General features: G+C 42.1%; 1 protein-coding gene across 3 annotated transcripts in view; it reads right to left on the bottom strand.

Annotated features, from left to right (window-relative positions):
• LCP1 (lymphocyte cytosolic protein 1) overlaps window positions 1-12,821 on the bottom strand; it is a 90,914-nt gene that overhangs the window by 37,176 nt on the left and 40,917 nt on the right. The window contains exon 2 of one of the 3 annotated variants that reach the window (XM_019658702.1): window positions 3,588-3,859. The exons of the other annotated variants lie outside the window; for them this stretch is intronic. The gene's annotated coding sequence lies outside the window, so the exon portion shown is untranslated. The remainder of the gene's footprint in view (window positions 1-3,587; window positions 3,860-12,821) is intronic. 3 annotated transcript variants of the gene reach the window in all.

The following is a 12,821-nucleotide window of genomic DNA, read 5'->3' on the forward strand; positions in this document are numbered from 1 at the left end:
TCTCTGAGGAGAGAAATCTGGTAACAAAAAGCAGCAGAAAGAATGGGCAAAAGTGACCTGTTCAGAGTATGATGCTCATGGGCTAGAATCATTTCTGAAAGGTGATAGTGCTGTGCTGGTCAGTATTTGGATTCGGTATATTGATGCCCAATTATGTAACTGCCAGGATCAGGGAAGCACCTATAACCTGGCATTCACGGTGCTAAGGGACTCTTTTGAATGTGCCCTACTTTTCCTGCAACTTGACACAGTGGCTAAAGTAAAACTGGAAACTCAGGACCCAAATTCCTAGCTTTACCTCAAGCATTTCAGCAAGAACGCAAAGGAAAATTGTACACCTTCCGAACACCTCAATGAACAGTGAGAAATCCAACACAACATGTAATCTGGGACATGATTAATATTGCAACCTTTAGCATTAGACTATGATGCCTAAAGAAATGAGACATAAAATACATAGGACTACAACCCTAAATAAAATACCCATAAGTATTTTAAAAAACTTAGATAACAAAGCTTTCACTTAATCCTACCCCTTCATTTTACAAAACAGACCGCTTTAGGGTATCTCATGATAAATAATTTACTGTATAGTCTTGGGATACAATTCGTTTACAGTTACAGATATACCAAAGGTTTACATAAAAGATGATTCTGAAAATGTATTTAAAATGGTTTTAAGAAGCCAAATAATGATAAATGGCCTCAAATACAGATAGCCACTAATGGGGCTCTTGTGAATTCTCTGGTCAAGTTAAATCTCCTTCAGATTGTCTTTTCTCTCCCTGCAGATTCACTGATTCTCCCAGGGGCTGCTCCAGAGCACAGAAACCTTATCTCTGTGTCTCAGAGGAAAACAACCGCAAGGCGGGGGAAGGCTACTCACAGCACAGACTCAGAGGCTGTCCTCACACTCTAGGGCAGCGGTTCTCAACCTATGGGGTGCGACCCCTTTGGGGGTTGAACGACCCTTTCACAGGGGTCGCCTAAGACCATCGGAAAACGCATATTTTTGATGGTCTTAGGAACTGAGACACCGCTCCTCTATCTGTCTCCATGCTTCAAGACAAAATTTCATTTATTTGTAATTAGAAATAAATATTTCACAATATATAATTACATATTGTTTTTGTGATTAATCACTATGGTATAATTATGTTCAATTTGTAACAATGAAAATACATCCTGCATATCAGATATTTACATTACGATTCATCTTAGTAGCAAAATTACAGTTATAGAGTAGCAACGAAAATAATTTTATGGTTGGGGGTCACCACAACATGAGGAACTGTATTAAAGGGTCGCGGCATTAGGAAGGTTGAGACCCACTGCTAGGGCCACATACACATTGTGGGAAGCCTGCAGGCCGGATTACTCCAAACCTGATGGACCTGATGTGCTCTGGGAGCCTCTGTGGTTTGGCAGCTCCACTGAGGAGCTTCTGAAGCTGTGTAGAGCACGGCACACAGCGCCCGCCTAAGGGGTACCTACCTCCCAGCTCCTCTCCCCAGCAAACCGCCAACGCCTGCTTTCTGCCAACAATGTGACACAGAGCAACACTCTCGCAAGTAAAGGGGATACTCCAGGCTGCGGCTTGGGGGGGGCCCTTGTTGCCTTGGTATCGCTCTCCTTCCCTGGGCTGTAGATAATAATACTCCTCGTGTTAATGTCTTGAAAATCCACAGCTACCCTTCATTTCACATTCTACCACCAGGACTGTAAGATCCAGAGTTTCCCCTATTGAAAGCTGAGGGTACCCCTGGATCTTTTCAAAAAGCTGACTATTATTATGGGGTAGTTGATTATCCACGATCACACGATTACTTCAATGTCAGATGTTATTCATTCATTCACACATTCATTTTTTCATGCCACCTATGAGTCTTTGTGCAAAGCACTGCTCTGGTTTCTGGGCTACAAGCATGGGGTTCACAAAAGCGGGGGCTTTGTGAAGCCCATGGTTACAATGTCAACTTTCAAATGAGACACAGAGATTATAGCTCACTTACTGAAAAAAACTTATGAAGATCAAAAGTAAACAAATGAAAATGCTAAACACAGTGCTAAAGGGAAAAAAAGATCAGATAAGAGTAAAAAATTGGCGCAGAAGCTCATCAAAAAATAAAAATATTAAACAACTAAATCACTCACACAGTAAAGGTATTCGGATAACTTATAACTTGTACAGTTCCAATGGCACCATAACTGAAAATAATCAGCGGAGAGTAGAAGAAAGTGCTGAGTCTGTGGGTTGGGAGACTTAGGATGTTACCTGTGTAACATCAGGCTCCATTTTACCTCTCTGGATCTTAGTTTCCTCACCTATAAAATGAGAGATGAAGCCCCTTCCATGTTAAAAGTTTCAAAAGTCTGTTCACTAGCTGACAAGCGTACGCACACGTTAGAGCCAGGGTAGGGTGGATTTCAAATGAGCTTCAGGGCCACCAGGAGCTGTGGCTGAGGCATTGACATGGCTTCTCTGGGAGGTGCCTCCTCTGGAACGAACCCAGCACTCCCTTCCCCACCTGTTCCTGCTCTTACCTCCTCAGAAGGCAAAGCTCGCTCCTCAGGCATTGTCCTCACTGAGCCAGGCACGTGCCCACCGCTCGGCGGCTCAGCACGGCGCAGGGAAGTTAACCAGAGCAGCACGTGCAATCTGTTTTCTAGGATGTCACCGTGTACAAGCTTAAGACGTGCTGATCCAGTTCACTCCTAGTTTCTAGGCAAAACTATGCAAACTGTCCCAGAAAGAGAGCCACCTACTAGTTTCTTTAAAATATCCAAATAAGGAAACCCTACAACCTCTCTGGTATCTCATATCCCTAAGCTGTAACCTAAATCTTTTCTGGTACAATGAAAGCTCCCTCCTCCCGCAGGCTAGTCTCAGAGGGAATTACAAAAGTTCCTCAATTCATAAAAATTCTGCACATGCCTTGGTGACTGCCACTGGGCTTTACAAAAAAAAAATTCTTTTAACCTATTTTTGGAGGTTTATTTTCCAAATCTTTAATAGTTTTCTTTGCTATGTTCTGTGGGTGTGTGCCAAGTTCCTTAAGTGATAACATTAGAATGACAGAGTCATAGAATATAGAGAAGGGACCTTAGAGATTATCTAACTGGCCACTCTTCTTCTGTCACAGAGAGCGAAATGACACCCACATTGAAGGATGTGCCCAACGTCACAGAGCTCACTGGCACTGGAGTCCGGACGTCCTTATTTCCCCTCTTTCCTTTATACGTTTTCAAATCTAAGAGGGAATGCTGTTCTTTAAGTAAGACTTGCTCAACATATATAATCCCCTCATCATTTCAAATAGCGTCTGAATATCATTTCATGTATGTCTCCTGCATACGAATATGAAGGAAAATTTAATCTAGGTATTGAGAAGGTGCTGTGTAGGTTTAGGTTACAAACAACATGTGCTAAATATTATGTACACATACCATTGGCACCTTCTAGGCTACAATGACCAAGGCAAGGTGAATGTCTCCTGCACTCATCTGTATATTCATTCTTGACTTTGCCTGAAGGATTTCTGATTTTCCTGAGCAACCAAAAAGTAAACCACACGAAAACAACTCACCCTCAGACACAATGCTCAAAATGCACAATGCCAAATTCATAGATCAGTACTGAAATGACACCCTCAGACTTCTAAACACAATCAGCATGGTTTCAGCCATTCTGTTCTTCTGGCTGTGGGGTGGGGGCAATGAGCCCTTCCTCCTCTTCACTCTAGTTCAGACCCCTGCAGCATGACTCCTGTGCCCATCTCCACGTCTTCCTGCACATTATGATATCACAAGCTGTAAGTCACCTTAGTGTCTGGCACATAGCAGTTTCTCAGGAAATGAGCTGTAGATGATGAATGAAGAAATCCTTCAACTAATGGTATACATGGCTCAAGAAGCCCATTATTCCCTCCTTTGAGGCATTTAACAATTATACTCTTGTGTACATACTTATAATATCCCTCCCACTGAAAATTACAAACACCCAGAACAAGGCAAGTGAATGCTTCAAGTTTACAAGAAACCACTTTGCTGGAGAAACGACTTTAATGAGTAGATACAGGGACTGAAGAGTAGCAAGGGTCCCGAGGCAGTCTTGGAACTAGCCATGGTAAATTCCCTGGCCCCACCCTGAGAGGCACCAGAGGTTTCAGCTGGAGGTAGCCTAGCCTGGGGCTGGGCTTCTTCAAGCTGCTTCTGTAAACTCTGCTGGTTTCTGATGATGGTTGGCAGTGGGTCTCTATCTAAGTATCTAGTGTCCAACTCAGCTGAGTCTTGCCGAGTCCTGGGAGGAAAGGGACTGTGGAGATGGAGCAGTGACTGTAAGGAGGGTAAAACCAAGCCAGGATGCATGAACACCTGTGTGCACCAGGAGCACACAGGAAGCCATTAGGCATGGGCGCTGGAGTTCACCTGAATGTAATTTGCATATCACTATCTGGACTAGGCAACTCATCCTCTGGTAATTCTAAATATATGCCACTAAACAAATTCATACATTTATTTGTATATTTCTTCTTTCAATAAACAGCTGTCAAATACCTATGATACGCCAGGCCCTGGGCTAGATGTTGGCGACATAAAGAGAAGATGCAGCTCTGGCCTGTTTAGTGGGGGTGATAGCCACCAGTCACTAGAACACAGGGATTTTTTAGATCCACAGGAAGTGGGAGAGCCAAGCATGGCCCTCCAGAAGAAGCGACATTTGACTTGGATTTCCACAGACGAGGAGGAGACTGCTTAAAGAGCAGTCAGTTATTTTCCTTATTCATGTCAGATGATTAATCCACATTCTCTCCATAGACAGTCTATCTGAGTTAAAGTCAGAGAAATAGGACAAACACAGGCTAGTCTCAGAGGGAATTACTAGCCGCGAATGTTTACTGAATGATTACTCAATGATAAATGCTTTATATGCATACCATATTTAATTCTCACCACAACCCTATGGAGCGTTATTATGATTTCCTCTTCATAGATAAAGGAACTGAAGTTTAAAACCTGGCCCGAGGAACTAGGAAAGCCCCTGCTTACGCCAGAGCCTGGTGGGGCAGCAGTCTACACCGCCTGCGCGTTGCGTGGATGTGGGCCTTGCTGGAGGCACCCGCCTAGTGTCTCTGGCCATTGGATTTCTGTATCTCAAGTTGCTCTGCTCTCCTTTGGGGTTACTCTGGTTACTCAGCTCTGACCTCATGTTAATTAGGGACACACACACTTCTGCAAGATTTTCCTAATGACCGGAGCTCTTCCCAACCTCTTTTGAGAAATTCTGTCTCTTTTCTTCAATTCATCAACATCTTGAAGGAAGAGTTAAAAAGAATAAGAACACCACCAGGCTAGACCTTGCCCACTCCTGCCTGTGTCCCCTGCCTTCCGTGGCAAAGGGATCCTCTCCATCAGTAGCCTCCACACCTGTCATCCACTCACATTTGATAAAGCACTGGCCTTGTCTTAGATACTGGAGAGAGAAAGATGAATAACCAATAATCCCTTGCTCTTGAGGGACCCCAGTCCCATGAAGGAAAACAGTTATGCAATGTAAAGACCACACACAGTAATCTGAATACTATAAAGGTATTACTACCATGGTGCTCTGGGAGCACAGAGAAGGAAGAGGTTAACTCTGCCTGAGGAGAGAAGGAAAAGACCCAGTCGAAGTTTTCCAAAGAGACAAAATGGGGAAGGGCATTCTGTTTCTCCGTATGAGAGAAAATGGCCCTGCAAAGTGAGGAAACAGGCAGGAGCCCACCAAGGAAGCTGTCAAGGGCTTAGCATGACCGGCCAGGGATGTGGCAGGCAGAACTCCAGAAGGGCCTGGGGAAGTGATGCTGTGGTTCTCTTCCTCACTTGCTCTTGTGTCCAGAAGGAAAACCTTGGCGATCTAGGCTCGCCTTGCCATCTTCAGTAACGGTGCTTATCGCATTCACTTTAGGCACTGCAATCACTCCTCACCTTCCTCAAACCACACAGTGATCCTGCTTATAAGCCTTTTCGGTGTGTTGGCATGTACATAGCTTCCCCCCTTTTATCACCATCACCCATTTGGAAAATACAGACCTGCAAAGTGAGAAGGGAACTGCACACGTTAGGAAATGGGAAAGTGGGGGCCCTGAAAAAGTGAAGTTGCTCCCCAAAGTCTCAAAGTGAGTCAGTGACTAGTCTGAAAAGAGAAGTAGAGTCTCCAAATCTTGGTTTGGTTTAGCCAAGGTATGGGAAAAACACAAGTCCATTAGCATTAAACAACCTAACATTTAAAAATGCCCCTTGAGATGCACAGTCCCTGGAGTGAACTTTACATCTTAGATATGTGGATAAGAGGAGAATAAGAGGAGGAGTTTCTTCTTCCTCATGTTTCAAGAATGGCACAGTCTCCTTGGTTCATGGCTTCACCTATGCTAGAACACAACTCCTCTTTCTCCCCTTCTAAGCCAAGGAAAGGCATTTCAGGCACCCTGTAAGCCTCAACCAGACGTTAATGATCCTATCCTCCTTTATAAAATTAGGTTTGAGAGAGAGGAAGAGAAGCAACATGGTAGGGTGAAAAGATGTTGGGTTTTCTGATGCAACAGCTTCTTGCTGTGTTTTGTACGTGTTATTTAGATTCTGAGCTTCAGTTTCTTTACATGTAAAAAGGGGATATGAATAATGCAACCACGGTTCTCACATCATAGAGCTGTTAGAATTAAATGAGACAAAGTGTTTAAGTTATATACAACAGTGCTTGGAGATGGAAGGAAAGAAGAAAGGAAGGAAGGAAGGAAGGAAGGAGGGGAGGAAGGAAGGAAGGAAGGAACGAAGGGAGGAAGGAAGGGGAACATAAAGAACTAAAACTTTTACAATATTATCTTGGGGAAAGAACCCAATTTCTACAATAAGTTGGATAAAATATTATGTAGAGTCACCATCTAAAATCCACACTTAATTGTACGTATGTTATGTGTGTGTGTGGGTGTAAATCTAGATTTCATATCTGTGCTCTATCTTTAAATGTTTTTAGCTTGGCATGTTTGGGCTCTTGTAATACATTTCTCATCCAATGTCCTAGAAGTGAGTCTCCAAAGGTATTGTACAATTGATAGATGATACCAACTAGAAGCCAACAGTGTTGGTATTCACTGATCTCATGTTGAGTGGTCAAGGGACTCTGGGCTTAGCCTTGCCTGATACACTGACAGTGGAAAGTACCTTCTAACAGTTGAGGAAGTGTGGCCAGAATGGGAAAATTACAGTAACCTTAAAAAAAGCCTGCCCAAATCCACCATGAGTCATGAAGAGAAAAGAGATCGTTGGTTATCTGTAATGAGAACCACTGGGCAACACTTCCTCACTCTTGGGTGCACCGATGCTTGGGACCTTATTCTGTTAGTCTATACTCTACTTTTATCTGCACTCCACTTCCTAATTCTCTAGGCATTTTTCTCCACTATAGTTTCAGCTAAAAACCACTGAGAAAATGTGCAATGACATTTGTATATTAGCAATGACAACAGAAGCTTCCATTTATTCTTACTAATAAGACCTCATTTTCTATAAGTTCCTTGGGGTAGTTCTTTTAGGATCTCTAATGACAAGCTCATTCTCAGAAAAAATAAATAAAATGAGGAGTTACAGATAAATTGAGGCAGGAAATTTTAATTTGATGGGCTATACTTACCTTCGCTTTGTTGGAAGCCACGGTTTGGATGGCAAATAATTACCAATACCAACTTACACTGGGATATGCTATAACGTTTCTTTTGTCAAAATTTTAAATAACTAAATAGCTTAGTCTAATACCTTCATAACTCTTATTTTAAAGTGTTTCTACAATAAAATCCTCAAGTATATATTTTTTTGTTTTTCAAATGTATTTGGTATACCAGCAGACCCATCAAAAGTAGAGTTGGCATCTCTGCTTGAGGGAAAATGTGACTTTAGGAATAATCATCACAGAAAAGAATATTTAGACTTATTAGAAAGCAGCTAGTGGGTGATGTTAAAAGATACAATGCAGTTTAAATACACACTCTGTAATGTTAGAAAACCATGAATATAAAATGGGAAAAAGCAATTTTGGCTCTGGCACTTACTGGTCCTGTGACGTTGAACTTAACCCTCCCTGAACCTCTGTTTGGTCATATGTTATAAGATGATGATAACATGAATTTTATGCAGCTTTTGTAATCATATATCAACTATTTAGCATGATGCCTAGCAAACAGTAAGGACTTAATAAGTCATTAATGATGGTGAGTGTAGCAAAGTGAAATAAACATATAGATTAACAAAATGAGGAAATGAAAGGGATGAGGAAAATGAACCTAAAAAAAAACAGATCTGGGAAATAGATAGGACTTTCCCCTATTTTATAGAAGAAATGGAGCTTCAGGAGGCCTAAAGACACTTGCTCAGGCTTCACATTTAATAAAAGACTAGAATATGAATCCAAATTTGCCTACAAGTTTGCTCTCTCTTCTTTATACCATACCTGTTTGTTTCATGCTCAGAAACTGCAGACACACACTCAGACTCACAGGTTTTAACAAACTGACATCAAGAGAGATCCAAAATGGCAGAGTAGATAAATGCTGTGCTTGTCTCATCCCATGAACACATCAAAATTACAACTAAATAATAGAACAATCAACCCAGAGAACCATCTGAAGTCTAGCTGAACAGAAGTTTATAACTAAGAATATAAAGAAGAAGCCACGTTGAGATTAGTAGGTGGGGTGAGATGTGAAATGGGCTGGACCCAAACCTCCTGGTGGCAGTTGAGAATCAGGAGGGATATCTCAGCCACAGAGGTTCCCCATGGAGGAGCGTGGGACCCCAGACCCTCACACCAGGCTCTCCAGCTCAGAGTATTGTGCCTGGAAGAGGAAGCCCCCACAATATCTGGCTGTGAAAAACAGTGGGGATTTGAATCATCTGGGTAGGATAGGATGGAAAGCTATGGGTAACCCATATGTCCTCTTAAAGGACCCACACACAGCCTCACTCACTTGCAGGCACTCACCCATGGCTTCGATGAGGGACAGTGACTTGCGGGGTGTTACAGACATATGGGGAAAGACTGAGTTGTGTGGCTTCAAGTGAGGACTGGAGGAACACTTGCCATTTTCCCTTGTGCAGCCAGCAGGTGAACACCATATTTCCTGAGTTGAGCCTTTGTCCCATGCCCATAGCCAAATATGAATGTAAATTGGTCTGCTAAGCATTGTTCCCTCCAACCTGGGGACTCATTGAGACCCCACCAAACCTAACTCCATACTAAACAAGGCTTTATCAGTGGCTGAACCTTACAAGAGCCAGCAATAGGTGGCAGGCCTTGGACTGTCCTGGCTTTTTGTGGAACTACTTCAGACCTGGTATGGGTGGCAGCCATCCTCGGTTCACAGAAAGGTCTCTTCCACATGCCTCCAGATCCAGTACCTGCAGCAACCAACCAGGGATCGCTTTGTAGCTCCTACCTGGTAGTCACCAGATGGTCACAGGCATTGGCTGACCTTGGACTGCACCTGAACCACTTGCAAAAGGCCCCAGAACCAACATACTTGGAGGTGGGCTTCAAACCACTCTATTAACCCCACAAGTGGCACACCCAAAGGGTGTTCTCAAAAAGCACAAAAGCCCACTGGGACAAATCCCACTCCATGGGGTAAGTACCCCACACAGCAGCCCTAAGCTGTGGATGTGGCCAAACCACATAGCCAGTCAGCATGTGGGTCAATCCCACCCACTGACATGTCAATAACAATTAGGGCTCAAATATGACAGGAGGGCACACACAACCCACACAAGGGACACCTTGGAGCACCTGAAGCAGGTAACCAGGGAGACTGTGCCACTGGGCCCCACAGGGCACCTTCTACATAATGCCACCTGGCAAGACTGGGAGACATAGCAGATCTACCTAATACATAGAAACAAACACAAGAGGCAGCCAATATGAGGAAACACAGAAATGCATCCCAAATGAAAGAACAGGAGAAAACTCCAGAAAAAGAACTAAACAAAATGGAGGGAAGCAACCTACCACATACAGAGTTCAAAACACTGGTTATAAGAAGGCTCAAGAAACTTAGTGAGAACTTCAACAAAGAGAGATCAAGCATAAAAAAGGACACAGAAACCATTAAAAAGAGCCAGTCAGAAGTGAAGAATATAACAACTGAAATAAAGAATGCACTAGAAGGAATCACCAGCAGACTAGATGAAGCAAAGGATTGAATCAGTGATTTGTAAGCCAAAGTAGCAGAAAACACCCAATTGGAACAGCAAAAACAAAAAAGGATTAAAAAAATGAGGATAGCTTAAGAAACCTCTGGGACAAAATCAAGTGTAACAACATTTGCATCAAAGGGGTACCAGAAGAAAAGAGAGAGGAAGAGATTGAGAACCTATTTGAAGAAATAATGACTGAAACCCTTCTTAACCTGGCAAAGGAAATAGACATACAAGCCCAGGAAGCACAGAGTCCCAAACAAGATAAAACCAATGGGCCCACACCAAGACACATTATATTACAATAGCAAAGGTTAAAGACAAAGAGAGAATACTAAAAGCAGCAAGACAAAGGCAACTAGTTACTTATAAGGGAGCTCCCATAAGATTGCCAGCTGATTTCTCAACAGAAGCTTTGCAGACCAGCAGGGACTGGCACAAAATATTCAGAGTGATGAAAAGCTAGAATTACAACCAAGAGTACTCTACCCAGCAAGCCTACCATTTAAAATTGAATCACAGATAAAGAGCTTCCCAGACAAGAACAAGCTAAAGGAGCTCATCATCCCCAAACCATTATTACAAGGAATGGTAAAGGGACTTCTTTAAGATGGAAAAAAATAAAAATAAAAAATATGAATAACAAAATGGTAATAACTACATATCTATCAACAATTACTTTAAATGTAAATGGGTTAAATGCTCCAATCAAAAACATAGGGTGGCTGAATGGATAAGAAAACTAAAACCCTTACATATGCTGCCTACAAGAGATTGACTTCACACTGAAAGACACATACAGACAGAAAGCAAGGGATGGGAAAAGTTATTTCATGGGGAAAACGAAAAGCTGGGGTAGCAATACTTATGCTAGACAAAATAAACTTTAAAACAAAGGCTATAATAAAAGACAAAGCAGGACCCAGTAATTCTACTTCTGAGTATTTATCCAAAGAAACCCAAAATTCTACTTTAAGGAGACATGTGCATCCATATGTTCATTGTAGCATTATTTACAATTGCAAGAATGTGGAGGCAGCCTGGATGTCCACTGATGGATGAATGGATACAGAGGAGGTGGTACATATATACAATGGAATATTACTCAGCCAGGGAAGAGAATGGGTTCTCTCCATCTGTAGCGGCATGGATAGACCTGGGGGTATTGTACTGAGTGGAGTATGTCAGGCAGAGAAAGGTAGATGCAATGTGATTTTGCTTATATATGGAATCTAAAGAACAAAATAAACAAACAAAACAGAGACAAGCTCAGAGTTACAGAGAACATTTTGATGATTGCTAGATGGGAGGGGGGTAGAGAGGGCTGGTGAAAGAGGGGAAGGGATTAAGAAGTACAAATTGGTAGTTACAAAATAGTCATGGGGATGTAAAGTAAAGCATAGGAATATAGTCAATAATATAGTGATAACTATGTATAGTGACAGGTGGGTACTAGACTAAGCAGGAGGCTCACTTCTTAAATTATACAAATGTTTAACCACTATGCTGTACATCTGAAATTAATATAAAATAATATTGAATGTTAACTGTAATTGAAAATTTAAAATGGGGGGAAAATGTGTAAGAGAATAAAAGGTTCAAATTTCCAGTTATAAAATACCTAAGTCATGGGGATGTAATGTACAGCATAGGGAATATAGTCAATAATATTGGATTGTGTGGTACAGTGTCAGATGGTTGCTGGACTTATAATGGTGATCACTTCTTTAAGTATATAAATGTTGAATAACTATAGCATATACCTGAAACTGATATAATGTTGTATGCTAACTATATTTTAAATAAAAATCTTTTAAAAAACTCTGACATTATATACACTATTACATGCATTATATATTATAAACATTATATATAATCACCAGATAGATTAAGTGTCACAATTTCCTTTCTCTGTGATCATAAGAAAGGAGAAGAGGATCAGAATATTTTGATGAAAAATCTGAACTTGAAAGACACCAAGGGAAGAAAAAAGTCTGAACAAGGGCCGGCCGAGTGACGCGATGGTTAAGAACTGGCTTGGGACTCCAGAGGGCCCGGTTCGGATCCCACATGTGAGGGCCAGTGACACTGCCCTCTACAGCTAAGATGCTGAACAACAGCTCAACCTGGAGCTGGGCTGCCGTGAGTTGCTGGTGACAGCGTAGGCTGCAGCCCCTGTGGCAGTGGGTTGCCATGAGCTACTGTGTGTAGCCAGCAGCCAGCGTGAGCGGCCAGCAGCCGCAGTGAGCGGCCGTCCAGAAGCCGGCGACTGATCTGCCTCGCCCGGGAAGAGCGCAATGATGGTGCCAACTTGGGCCAGTGAAGCAATGTCCTCCACAACTAGACTGAAGAACAAAACGACAGCAACTTGTCTGTTCTCCTTCCCCCAATTCCCCAGCGCTGTTCCCATCCCCCCAATTCCCCAATAAAAATCTAAAAAAAAAAAAGAAAAAAATCTGAACAACTCCTCAATGTTTCCCGTAATATTCCAATTTCTCAAAGGTAAAAAATTTTAAATATTTACAAAGCATTGGAAACGACAGGAAAAGTTCATTTCACATTTTTAAGATGAAGAAATAATGCAAAACTGCACAATTATT

Source organism: Hipposideros armiger, unplaced genomic scaffold, assembly GCF_001890085.2.
Source record: "Hipposideros armiger isolate ML-2016 unplaced genomic scaffold, ASM189008v1 scaffold_287, whole genome shotgun sequence".
NCBI lineage: Eukaryota > Metazoa > Chordata > Mammalia > Chiroptera > Hipposideridae > Hipposideros > Hipposideros armiger.